The 11,236-nt window shown below is 37.5% G+C and overlaps 1 pseudogene; it reads left to right on the plus strand.

The window, feature by feature from the left end:
• Positions 1-10,441: 10,441 nt before the first annotated feature.
• On the plus strand, positions 10,442-11,008 carry LOC149234890 (tobamovirus multiplication protein 3 pseudogene; annotated as a pseudogene).
• Positions 11,009-11,236: the final 228 nt, after the last annotated feature.

Genomic DNA, 11,236 nt, shown 5'->3' on the forward strand with positions numbered 1-11,236 from the left:
TTAGAAGATGTTTCCATTTTATTCTGCAATTTTCCTGCATCTTGTTAATTTTTTTCTTATAGTTTATTTCACTTACTATTGGTTTGTTTACACAAGACAAGTGTCTAACAAACCTAGTGAAAAATCCATATAATAAAGTTAATAAAGGAAAAATAATAACCAAGTTCACAGGACATGTATTCCAAATTGAATGTTGGGCAAAACATCCTAGTGTGGGTGTTCATTCGGTTTATTATGGCTAAGGAAATCAACAAAGGAAATGGAAAAGCCTTTGGAAAGATAAAGTGGCATTTATTGGTATTTTATTTATGAAAGTGATGGAAAATAGGAGAGAAGGAAGGTGAAAGGTCACAGGTTGCGTGTGAGGAGGAAAATGAAGGAAAACAATGGAAACTGAATAAAATAGAGGTCTCATTAATAAAAATGCTTCTAAGGATCAGTTCACATCTTTTGTTAATTTAGCCTTTAGTTAATTCAGTTTTGGAGCTCTCTCTCTACTCTCTCTATTCTCTCATACTCTCATACACTTAGAGTATTATTGTAGAACTCTAGCACTAGAGAAGGAAGGAAAACGAAGGAGAAGAAAGAAAACGGGAGAAAGAGATCAAGTAAGGAAGAGCAAGATCAAGCGGCTACAATGAGATTACTTGTAGGTATTGAGTTGCATGTATGATTTCCTTGCTAGTTTTTGCATGCATGGTACATGCATGAAGTTTTCGTTCTCTTGTTGTCATTGGTATGGGCATTTCCAAGTGTGACAATGTTTTCAGCCTTGCCTTGCCATTTTCAGATAGCCATGGTGTGATGGGGTTTCTCTTACTTGGTTGATTTGGATTCCTAGATGGTTTCAAAACTGATTGGGGTGGTCTCGGAGAAATCACAAGGCCTAGGAATCCCTGGACCGGTAAAGGTGGGAATGTGGTAAAGCCTGATTGTGTATTCTCTTGTTGGGCCTAGGAATCCTCGATCTATGAAGGGAGGGATACATGGTAACTCCTAGAGGGTGGAGAAGAAAAAATCCTCATGGTTTAGGTGGCAAGATCTAGAGGCATCCATGCTTGTATAGACCTAGAAATCCCTTGGCGGGATTGCGTTAAAGCCTAGAAGTGTGTTCTTCTTATTTGGGCATAAGAATCTGTTGATGGCACTAGACCCGCCAAAATTCAGGCGATCTCCCTGATATGAAGTCCCAATTATACCTCACATTGTTTGGTGTAGGAGTCTCATCCAGTATAAAGGCCCGATTGCCGAATCTTTAAAGATTTTCCTTGTCTCTAACTGTCAGTAAGAGAGAGGAATGCAATGGTTCCTTTGAAAAGTAATAAGGTGTGCCTTTTGAGTGTTCAATTGTAAATGTGTCAAAATTATTCCACTACGACGAGGGGAGAAAAGTGACCCTCTAAGAGAGAGGTAGTAGTACCACCTAAGAAGAGACACAAATTAACCAGAAGGATCCATCTAACATCCAATGAAATAGTCCATAGAGGATGTGACAGTCGTTACAACGAATAAATAAAAAGGTCTATCTAATATCCTGTGAAATAGTCCACAAATATGGGACAATAATAAAAACCATTACAACACATTCTCAATAAGATAAGTACTAAAACAACTGAAATAGCTCAACCATATTAGCACATGTGAAAGAAAACATGATGTATAAACATCCACTGAATAGTCTTACAAATATTCATAATCCATGCATGAAGAACACGTTGGCCTTTAAGGCTTTTTTTATTAAGTAAAATTTCCCAGACACATGTTTACAATGAACATCACTAGCTCCAGTAGTGGAGCATTGGAGCCACTCCTTACTCCCTAAAATAACTAGCTTATCTCTATAATGCTTTGTGGGAGGAGCCAAGGTTGAAAGTCCTTTGATCATACAATGAGGGAGTATATATAACCAAGGGGTGATGCTTCCCATTCCTTTTGACTCTTTTACTACCTTCATGACTGTTAGAATTCCTATAACTTTTCAACTTTACATGACTCTTCATATTCAACACATGTTCTTTGGACTTTCACTTTACAATACATTTCTGAAACATATGTCACATCATTGGCCACAAGGTGTGGCATGCGACCACTCATGTCATGACATGACATGACACTACGGGCATGGACTACATGATGATGTGGCAATTCCAAGACACTACTATTGCTGAGTGTTGAGTGTCTACTTCTTCTTTTCACCTTTGTATGACTTGTTGATAAGGAATCTTGAATGACCTTAAGTATTGAATTGTGATCACAAAATGATGTCCCTTTTTCTCTCTTGTGATTGATCAACTTGCATGTTCAGCTACAATAGTTTCCTTCAACATGTTTTCCTCCTTCATTTATTTCTTCATCATCTCGCCATAACAAGGTAAGGTACTTGTATCTACAATTCAATCATGACGAGATGATGTTAGTCTGAAAACACCCTAGTCTAAGATGGTGCATTTTGATCCATTAACTGAGTTAAAAACATGTGGTAGGTCAGGAGATAGGGCTCAATGAATATGCAGTTGTGCATTTCAAGCAGCCAGGGATGAAGCTTGAGCTCTGAGACTGCGCAGTGCGGAGTTCAGGAAAGAATGAGGGAAAAAACTGTGTAGTTCTAAGAGCCAGTGGGGCAGGCTAAGGGGATGAGCATTGAGAGGAAACAAAACACAGTTATGGGAGACAAGCAAGGCTAGGATGCTATGCAATTGCACCACTTAGAGGCTCAAGGAATGAGATTGAGGCTTGTGATTGTGTAGTGCATAGTGAAGGCTAGGCTGGGAGGAAGGATTACATAATTCTCAAGGTCAAGGCTAGAGCTTGAGTAAAGTAGCTGTGTAGTGCAACAGTCCTAGGAGGAAGGAACTATTCATTACGCAGTGCCAAGGGGAAATATCACAACTAGAGGACTGGAACTGCTCAATGCATAGTTCAGGGAGGTTGGGTGAAGCCAAGTTGATTAGTCGGGAAGCCTTCTCATAAATGGCCAAGTGTAATACCATTTAAACTCATGTGAACAATGATAAGACTTTGACTGTGATCTCACACTTAGAATACTTGATGAAAAAGAAACAAAGATCACCAAGGACACATGAACAATGCATTTCCCTCTATGTGACAACTTTCTGACCAGTTATTGAAAGTATGATACTTAAGATAGACTTTTGGATGACCATGATGAAACTTGTGTGACAACACTTAAAACTTTGTCAATGAGTGCGACAGATGTTTACATAGTTAGAACAAAACATATACAAAAAGACCGACCCTTGAAACCACTAGAACAAGATTCTACACATTGTGCGACAACTAATCATGCCAAAAAATGACAATTTACCCAACTTGCAAAAGGGGGGTAAAACACTTCAAGAAAGTTCATGAAATGAGTTTCAGTGTATTTGCGACGACAATATGCAAGACCAACGAAGGATCAAAAATTGAGTGTAATCCAAAATTTTGGAGGGTGTTGTAGCAACTACAACAAAATCCCTTGGAAGGGTTGCAGTAAATTTTGGTTGGATAGATAAGGGTTCCATGGCTAGGAATATCTTGGTGGGATATACGATAAATCTTGATGAAGACTTGGTTGGTTTTGATGTGAGTATCACATTCATGCATAGAATATGGCACGGGGGTGATCGACTAAAAGAAAGAATTGATTCAAGCCAATCTGTGTCCATGTGGTACTTGGAAGTCTTTGACTTGGTTGGATTTTGCATATTTTAATAAGAGCTATTTTCCTATTTTTTCCTTTGTGTAAAACTATTGGTTATTATGAGACTTTAATGGTTGTTCTATTATTATTATTATGTTGGTTATACACTGGTTATAAGTATGGATTTACAACATATCTTAGTCATGGCTCTTATCATGTTTTGATTAATAAATGAATGAATGATGAATGTATCTCCTAATATATGATAATGCAACTATTGTGAGAAGGCATCAATCATTCTTGACGAATATCAGATAAGTATGAGACCCTTATGTTCAAATTTGTTATTATGACATGTATATTACACATTCATGACGTGTTTGACGGAATGCCTGTCATGGATGCTAGGGGTCAAGTCAAGTCCTTGTTTAGGTCTTGAATTAGTAGTCTTGTTTTAAATGTTATTTATCATTTTTGGAAGTTTCATGAAGTTCTGGGAAGAAGCCTGTGTAATAGCCCTGAAAAAGTGGCTCAAAATCTGGGGTCGGTAGAAACATTCTTGAAAAAGCCTATATTCGCATGGATGGCTTGCATTGGAGCGACTAGAGGGTTTCAGTCACTTGGAGGGTTTGTCATGTGAGTGACTGGGGGTATAGATCAATGAAAATATAAGTTGACTCAGGGGTTGGTCACTTGGAGTGGTTGGTTGGCTCCCAGGGGTCCTGTAGCACATGAGGAAGGTCTACAAAGTGTTGTTCCATCAATTCCACTTCCTTAAGGTGATCTAGGAGGTTAAATCATATCATAGTAACTCTTCGTGACATGTTTACTCGGGAAGGCCGATAACTTGGGTAAATGTGGAAGAAGGGTGTTACCAAGTGGTATCACATCGAGTTTTGTTCTGTTTCAGGAATGTCTAGTTTTTGTTCTCTCTAAGTATTATATAATACCATAGAGTGGTAACAAAGAAAAATTCAACCCTTGGACTAGGTGGGCATAGTGTGTTTGTCATTAATACATGTCGGTTGCACATGTGTTCAATATTCTTATGGTCTATGTGCTTGTTGTGTGTGCAAGGTGGTGGTCATTGTTACAGTTGTGTCACCATGTAGAAGTTGATGGTGTTTTTGTTGGAAGGTGGTCATCATGAGTGCATGTCAGTTATGCATTCATTATGTATACTAGTCTCTAAATATTATTATCCATGCATTGTCATGGATATGCTTTTTCTGTATGGGGCATGGTATGAAGTGGTTATGGTCATGTATGGTAACTAAATTATGATTAAGATGATGTCTATATACTGATATGATTATCATTATACAAGTATCATGATAATTTGGTTGATCTTGCAGATGAGATATCTTCCCCTGAACTTCATTGAGGTATGTTGATTACGTTTATATTTTTCTTTATTTGACATCGTATGCTTGCAACAAGAAGATCAAAGATTACTAGAATGATGGCAGACTACAGTTCATGAGATTCTCCCTATGGGTCATATGAGAAGCATGTTGATGGCCATTCTTTTGACATAACAAACGCATTGAGTAGTTTAAAGGTAGAAATAATAGGTTGCAAAGAAGATAATGATAGAATCATCCAAAAATAGCAGAAGTAATCATAGGTTAATACAGTTATCCTTAAATTTTGTTAGATTTGCAGAGTCAGGGACCTCTTAGGATCAATCATGGGTAGGAGGATAGGATTAATGGGGCATATGGTAGTATGTCTCATGGTAGGCACATATTTGATAGAGATGACATGATAAAAAATGGGCAAGTGGATAGGATTAATGGGGCATATGGTAGTAGGTCTCATAGTGGGCACATATCTGATAGAGATGACATGATAAAAATAGCAGGTTCTTGGATATGTTGGATAGGAGAGGTGATGGACACTGGTTCTATTCTATTTTTGGTTCCGACAGGTATCATGATCGTCATGGTTATTATCGTATACCTAGGGGAGATAATATGGGGTACAGAGGGATGTACCCAAGGGAATAATATGATGTAATGATTAAGGATGATAAATAAATGGGCCATAGTTTAGAAATAAAATGGTTAACCCGTATTATGCAAGGGACCACAAGTAGTTAGGAAATAATGTCATAAGCCCATGGTATTGGATGTATGGTATTTAGAGACCCATGGTAATGACCCATGATATCGTTTGTATGAAGCCTATATAGAAGCTAGAGACTCCCCATTGAAGATGTGAAGGACTATTGTATTGACAACCATATGGATTGTGGAGTGTTCTCCTTCCTTAAGGAGTGATTATATGGTGTTGCCCTACCTGCAAGGTTTTATATTAATAAAGATATGAAGTTCTATCATCTATTGTGATATTCTTTGGGAACATTTTCATTTTTAATATATTTGCACGTCAGATCAACTACAAGTGGTATCAACGCTGTTTCTTTAGCAAAGCGAGGAGATTTTTATTTTTTTAGTAGGATTTTTTTTTGCGACGATTTTTAGATAATATATGAATAATTTGGTATAAATTTTATTAAAAAAAAAGAGTATATGAATTCCTTGCATAAAAATACCCAATTTCAAAAAATAATCAGTCGAATTGGAGTCTAGATGAGGGAGATATCGTTGATTTAAAATTAGTTATTTTTGCAAAAATATTTATAACGCCAATTCATGGATGGTGAATCTCTAGTAAATTTTTGCAATTTTTGTGGGGAATTTTGAAAAAGTAATTGCATATTTGAGATCCTCTTGAAATGTTACCCGAACAAAATAAATAAACAAACAAATAAATAAAATCGGTCAAATCAGACTCCGAATGAGGGAGATATTGTTGATTTAAAATCAACTCTTTTTTCAGAAATTATTGTGACGACGGGACAATTTCAACACAAATATGAGTTTCCAGATTGCCTAGATCATGATTTCAAACACCTGGAAAGATGCAGAATGACCGTTCCATTTCTGAAAGTAGGTTATAATAAGGATTCTTAGCCATATTGGTTGAGTTGTGTCCATTTTAAAATTTTCCACACAAAGTAGGTAAATTTTTTCAAAACCCTCATTCTACTTCATGGGTTCTACTCACTTATTTTTCACAGGAAAAGGTGATGGCGCTACTATTGAACAATTCCTAAAAAGGAAAAATTCTCAATGTCTAAGATTTTAGAAAAAATGCATCATGGATTATTTTTAAATATGAGGCTACCATATGGTGGGACTCACTTGAAAAAAAGAATTTGGTAAGCCTTACCAGTGAAGAATTTGAAAAAATCCTTTCCGACAAATGATCTCATGCTAGAAAAAAGGATAATGAGAAACATAAGGGGTTATTTTCTGCTGGTATCTCCTTATTACATGTTCATGGATATATTCACAAAGAGAAAATCATTGTGTTTATCAATCCTAGTTGCCAACATAATTTTATCAATGTTAATTTGGCAAAAAAAATGGAAGTTCCAACAAAACACATTGAAAACACAGGTTCATAAAGAAGATGTTCAAATTTATAAAGATTTGAATTTTTTATGGATAAGTATGTGTTGCATTCTGATTTTTATACTTTAGATATGGATAATGTGGATCTTGTTTTGGTATACCCTTGGATGGAGTCTGTTGGTACTGTCAATATTAATGTGCAGAAGAAATTCCTGTAGCTCCGATATAAAAAGAAGAAAATTAGATTGCATGATATTTCCATTAGTAAACAGATAGGTTCCAAGGAAGCCCAAGCAGAAAACGCCACAGGGACTAACACATCAAATGCACAGTCAGTGGTGGAAGTAACAACGGAAGACAAGAAATAACACAGTTGCCACAACATGTACCATATACCACTGAGGCTCCATCAGGTGGCGAATTGAAGAAAGATACACCATTAGTTAGAACTTCAACATATCACCACCCAAACCACCCAGCCAGACAAAAACTAGTAAGGGGGAAAATAATTAACAATAAGGAAAAAAAACCCCTGGACAACACATAGAGAGGCGTGACGAGCCACTCATAACACATCGACAGAGAGGAACCACCAGAAACAACTTCCATCTCAAGTGAGCGAGGCACCAGCTAGATCGAGCGTTCACCTTTCCCCGGGATGGCTAAATGCATGTGCATGATACAAGTGGACTACTCTTTTGAGTAGATATTATTATTTGTGTTCTTCTCATGTTTCAGGGATGAAACATGTTTAAGGGGGTGGAATTTAGTATACCTAGGGGAGATAATATGGGGTACAAAGGGAGGTACCCAAGGGAATAATATGATGTAATGATTAAAGATGATAAATAAATGGGCCATAGTTTATAAATAAAGTGGTTAACCCGCATTATGCAAGGGACCACAAGTAGTTAGAAAATAATGTGATAAGCCCATGGTATGGGATGTATGGTATTTAGAGAACCATGGTATTGTATGTTTGAAGCCTATATAAAGGCTAGAGACTCCCCATTGAGGATGTGAAAGATTATTGTATTGACAAGCATATAGCTTGTGGAGTGTTCTCCTTCCTTAAGGAGTGATTATATGGTGTTGCCCTACCTCAAGGGTTTTATATTAATAAAGATATGAAGTTATATCATCTATTGTGATATCAGGATGGTAGGATGTCCTTCATCCCTTCCAAATCCATTTATGGGAACAAAAATGGTATCCAAAATCATAGGGGCTTCATTTAATGAACCTCTAACCTCTCATATTAGTGGCATACTAAAAAATACCTCTAATTTGACTATATATTAGAAAATATCTCTAAAAGTCACATTATTTAACCTCCTACCAATATGAACCCAATACATTTTCCAATTTAAAAAACCCCTTTTTTCATTAGATATTGTAGGTATTCATTTTTCATTAATATTTTTTAAACCCCTTTATATTTTTTCATTAACTTTGAGCTCTAAGCCTCTTATCCCTTAATATATTTTCAATATATTATCTCATTTTTTCCTCAACATATATCACCTAATATGAATGGACGTGGTATGGTATTGCTTCCCACCCCGTGTCCACACTAAGCTTGTGAATTCCACAAATCTTTGTGACACACCATTTGTGATGATTTTTTTGCTATGGCCTAGGAAGTATTCATCTCTAATTGCCTTTTTGAGTTTCTTAATCAAGGGTTGATCAAGATCATTCCCAAAATTGCAGCTAGAGATTCCATTGTGGGTTGGAGGCATAAAACTTTGCTCGCAGTTGCTTATCAAATTATGGCCAGCACTGTTGGAATATCAATTCCTACTTGTCTCAGTTGTGACTCTCTATGTAAAGAGTTTGTTCCTATTCTATAGGAGTGGTTTCCCTAGTTTGGTGTGTGGTTGAGATATTCTCTCAACCAACAAATTGTGTGTCCAAGATAGTTTTCCTATCTTGAGACAATACTCCTGTATATATGTAATTTCATATTTGATTAATAGAAGAGAGATTTCCTGATGTAAAATTAACATGGTATCAGAGCTTCAGGGCTGAGAATGTGACTGTATGACTGAGTGGTGGTTTACGTGAAGTGTGTGGGGAGGCATATTTATGTGTGGAGAATTCAGCGCTTCATAAGAGGGTTGAGTAGGGCGTTGTCCAGAGATTTGCGTGGGGGGTGATGATTGGAAGCTGGAGAAGCCTCTTGTGCCTCACCAATTCCAGATTTTTAGATTTGATTTGTTGTGTGTGATAAGGCTAGGAAGATTTGTTTGAGAAGAGGTTGTGGTTGTGGAACGCAGCAAGGTTGGTTGCTGGATTGAGCGCAGTCGATGAGGAAGTGAATCCAGTGGTCGCTGCAACAAAGGTTGATTCGTTTGAAGCCTGGTGAGATCTTCTCCCAGTGAGATATGTTGAGATCTGTGGTGTGGGAGGCCCATCGTGCCTAATGCAGTTAGGAAAAGACCATGTGGTCAAGGAGTTTTTTTTGGTTGAAGATTCTTGTTCGTGCCCTCAGCCTCCACGGTAAAGGAAGATTGTGGCACTGAAATCGTAGAGCTTTCTGCCAGAGGCAGTCTCTAGGTGCAATCTCTCACATGAGAGATGCCCAATTTGATTCATTATTTTTTGTCATGGTATCAAAGCCCCTAATGGCCTGGCTCCTCCTGGTCTTGGCCCGTCATGGGCTGAGGAAGCTTCATCTATCCTGGGTTTAGGGGGACTATATTTTGTTTTATTTTTTTTTAAGCTTGTCCATCATCTGTCAAAACCTATGGTTAATTTTAAGTGGTTTGAGCATGGCATCTTTGTTGCTGGATCAGTGGAGGAGATGCAGATATTCAAATAGATATTTGTTTCCAAAGACTGACATATCTATGTTCGGTGAGTGAATGAAAGTTTTTTCGCGTGCTCAAATTTGACGTGCATACGCAACAGGTTGTGGTGGATCAACATGTTTATCGCTGGTGGATCGTTGGTGTGGCCAGAATATTTCATTTGAGAGAAGTTGTGGAACATTGTTGTGCATCTGGTGATCAAAATCTTAGCAACAGAGGCAAATGTTGAGCACGGGAAATGGGTTTTGAGTTGAATTCGATGTCTGTATAACGATCACAAATCTATGGAGAATTCAAAGGGTATTCAAGCGTTGATTCATCTTTAGATTTAGATTTGGTCTTGCACGGGTTTCTAATGATGGAAGTGGCCTATAATGATGATTCGACGGTGGGATCTCTGCGATGCAGTGGAATAACGATGTATCATGCAGGTACGATAAGTGTTCGTAGCTAGAGGTCGGTAATCCGAGTATCTATGGATTAAGGAGAAGCTCTGCCATTTCCCTTTTGTTGGATAAATTATTTTAGGTTCTTGCACGAGAGCTTTGTTAAATACTGAGGAGATGGTGTAAGCCTTTGTGCAGGGAGCAATGGATTGCTGGGTAGATGTAAATAGTTCGAATGTTTGGCAAGACAAGATTTTCTACATGCTTTTTGGGTTCTACGGACTCATTGTGGTAGTTGATCTTATTCAACATATAAGGATTGAGCTCAGAGTGCCAGAATATGGGTGGACAACACAAAAAGTTTTTCATTTTATTAATGTTGTTGTGAATGGAGTTCGGTGTGTTGTCTTTATATTTTGCCGAAGTGTGCAGTACATAAAACCTGCAATTTTGCTACATGTTTTGCTTGATATGCCTGGTCTGCTATTTTTTACCAGATATACTTTGTTGATCCTATTTTGGGTGGAAATATACTATCAGGCACAGGCAATATCAGTAGATGGTTATAGACCCTCTTTTATCACAATCAATGGTATCATTTATCTCATTAAAATATGCATATGGATTTACTCTTGGTGGAGCCCTAGTCCAGTTGTTGAGATCCTCTCCGAGTTATTCTTTGCAGGAGTCTCAAGAGGTTTGCAGAGATCCTATGAGGGGAAAAATTCCATCTCTAATGCCTAGAGTTCTGTTGAAACTCTTGGAGCACATGAACAAGAAAAATTGGAGGCGATTACCAAAACATTTTTTGTAGGTCATTGGCATCGTTCCCAACCTTCTTCGAAGTTTTCTTGTCGCTTATCTTCCTTAAAATCAAGCTCATTGTTGTAAATCACCTTGATATTGAGATATGAATTGTGAAATGCTCTTCAAATTGAGGCATTTCGAGTTGGTTGTTGTGCCAGGTAAATT

The sequence above is a fragment of the Pinus tabuliformis genome, chromosome 8 (genome assembly GCF_031772625.1).
Source record: "Pinus tabuliformis cultivar Carrire ecotype Pingquan chromosome 8, CPIR1, whole genome shotgun sequence".
Lineage (NCBI taxonomy): Eukaryota > Viridiplantae > Streptophyta > Pinopsida > Pinales > Pinaceae > Pinus > Pinus tabuliformis.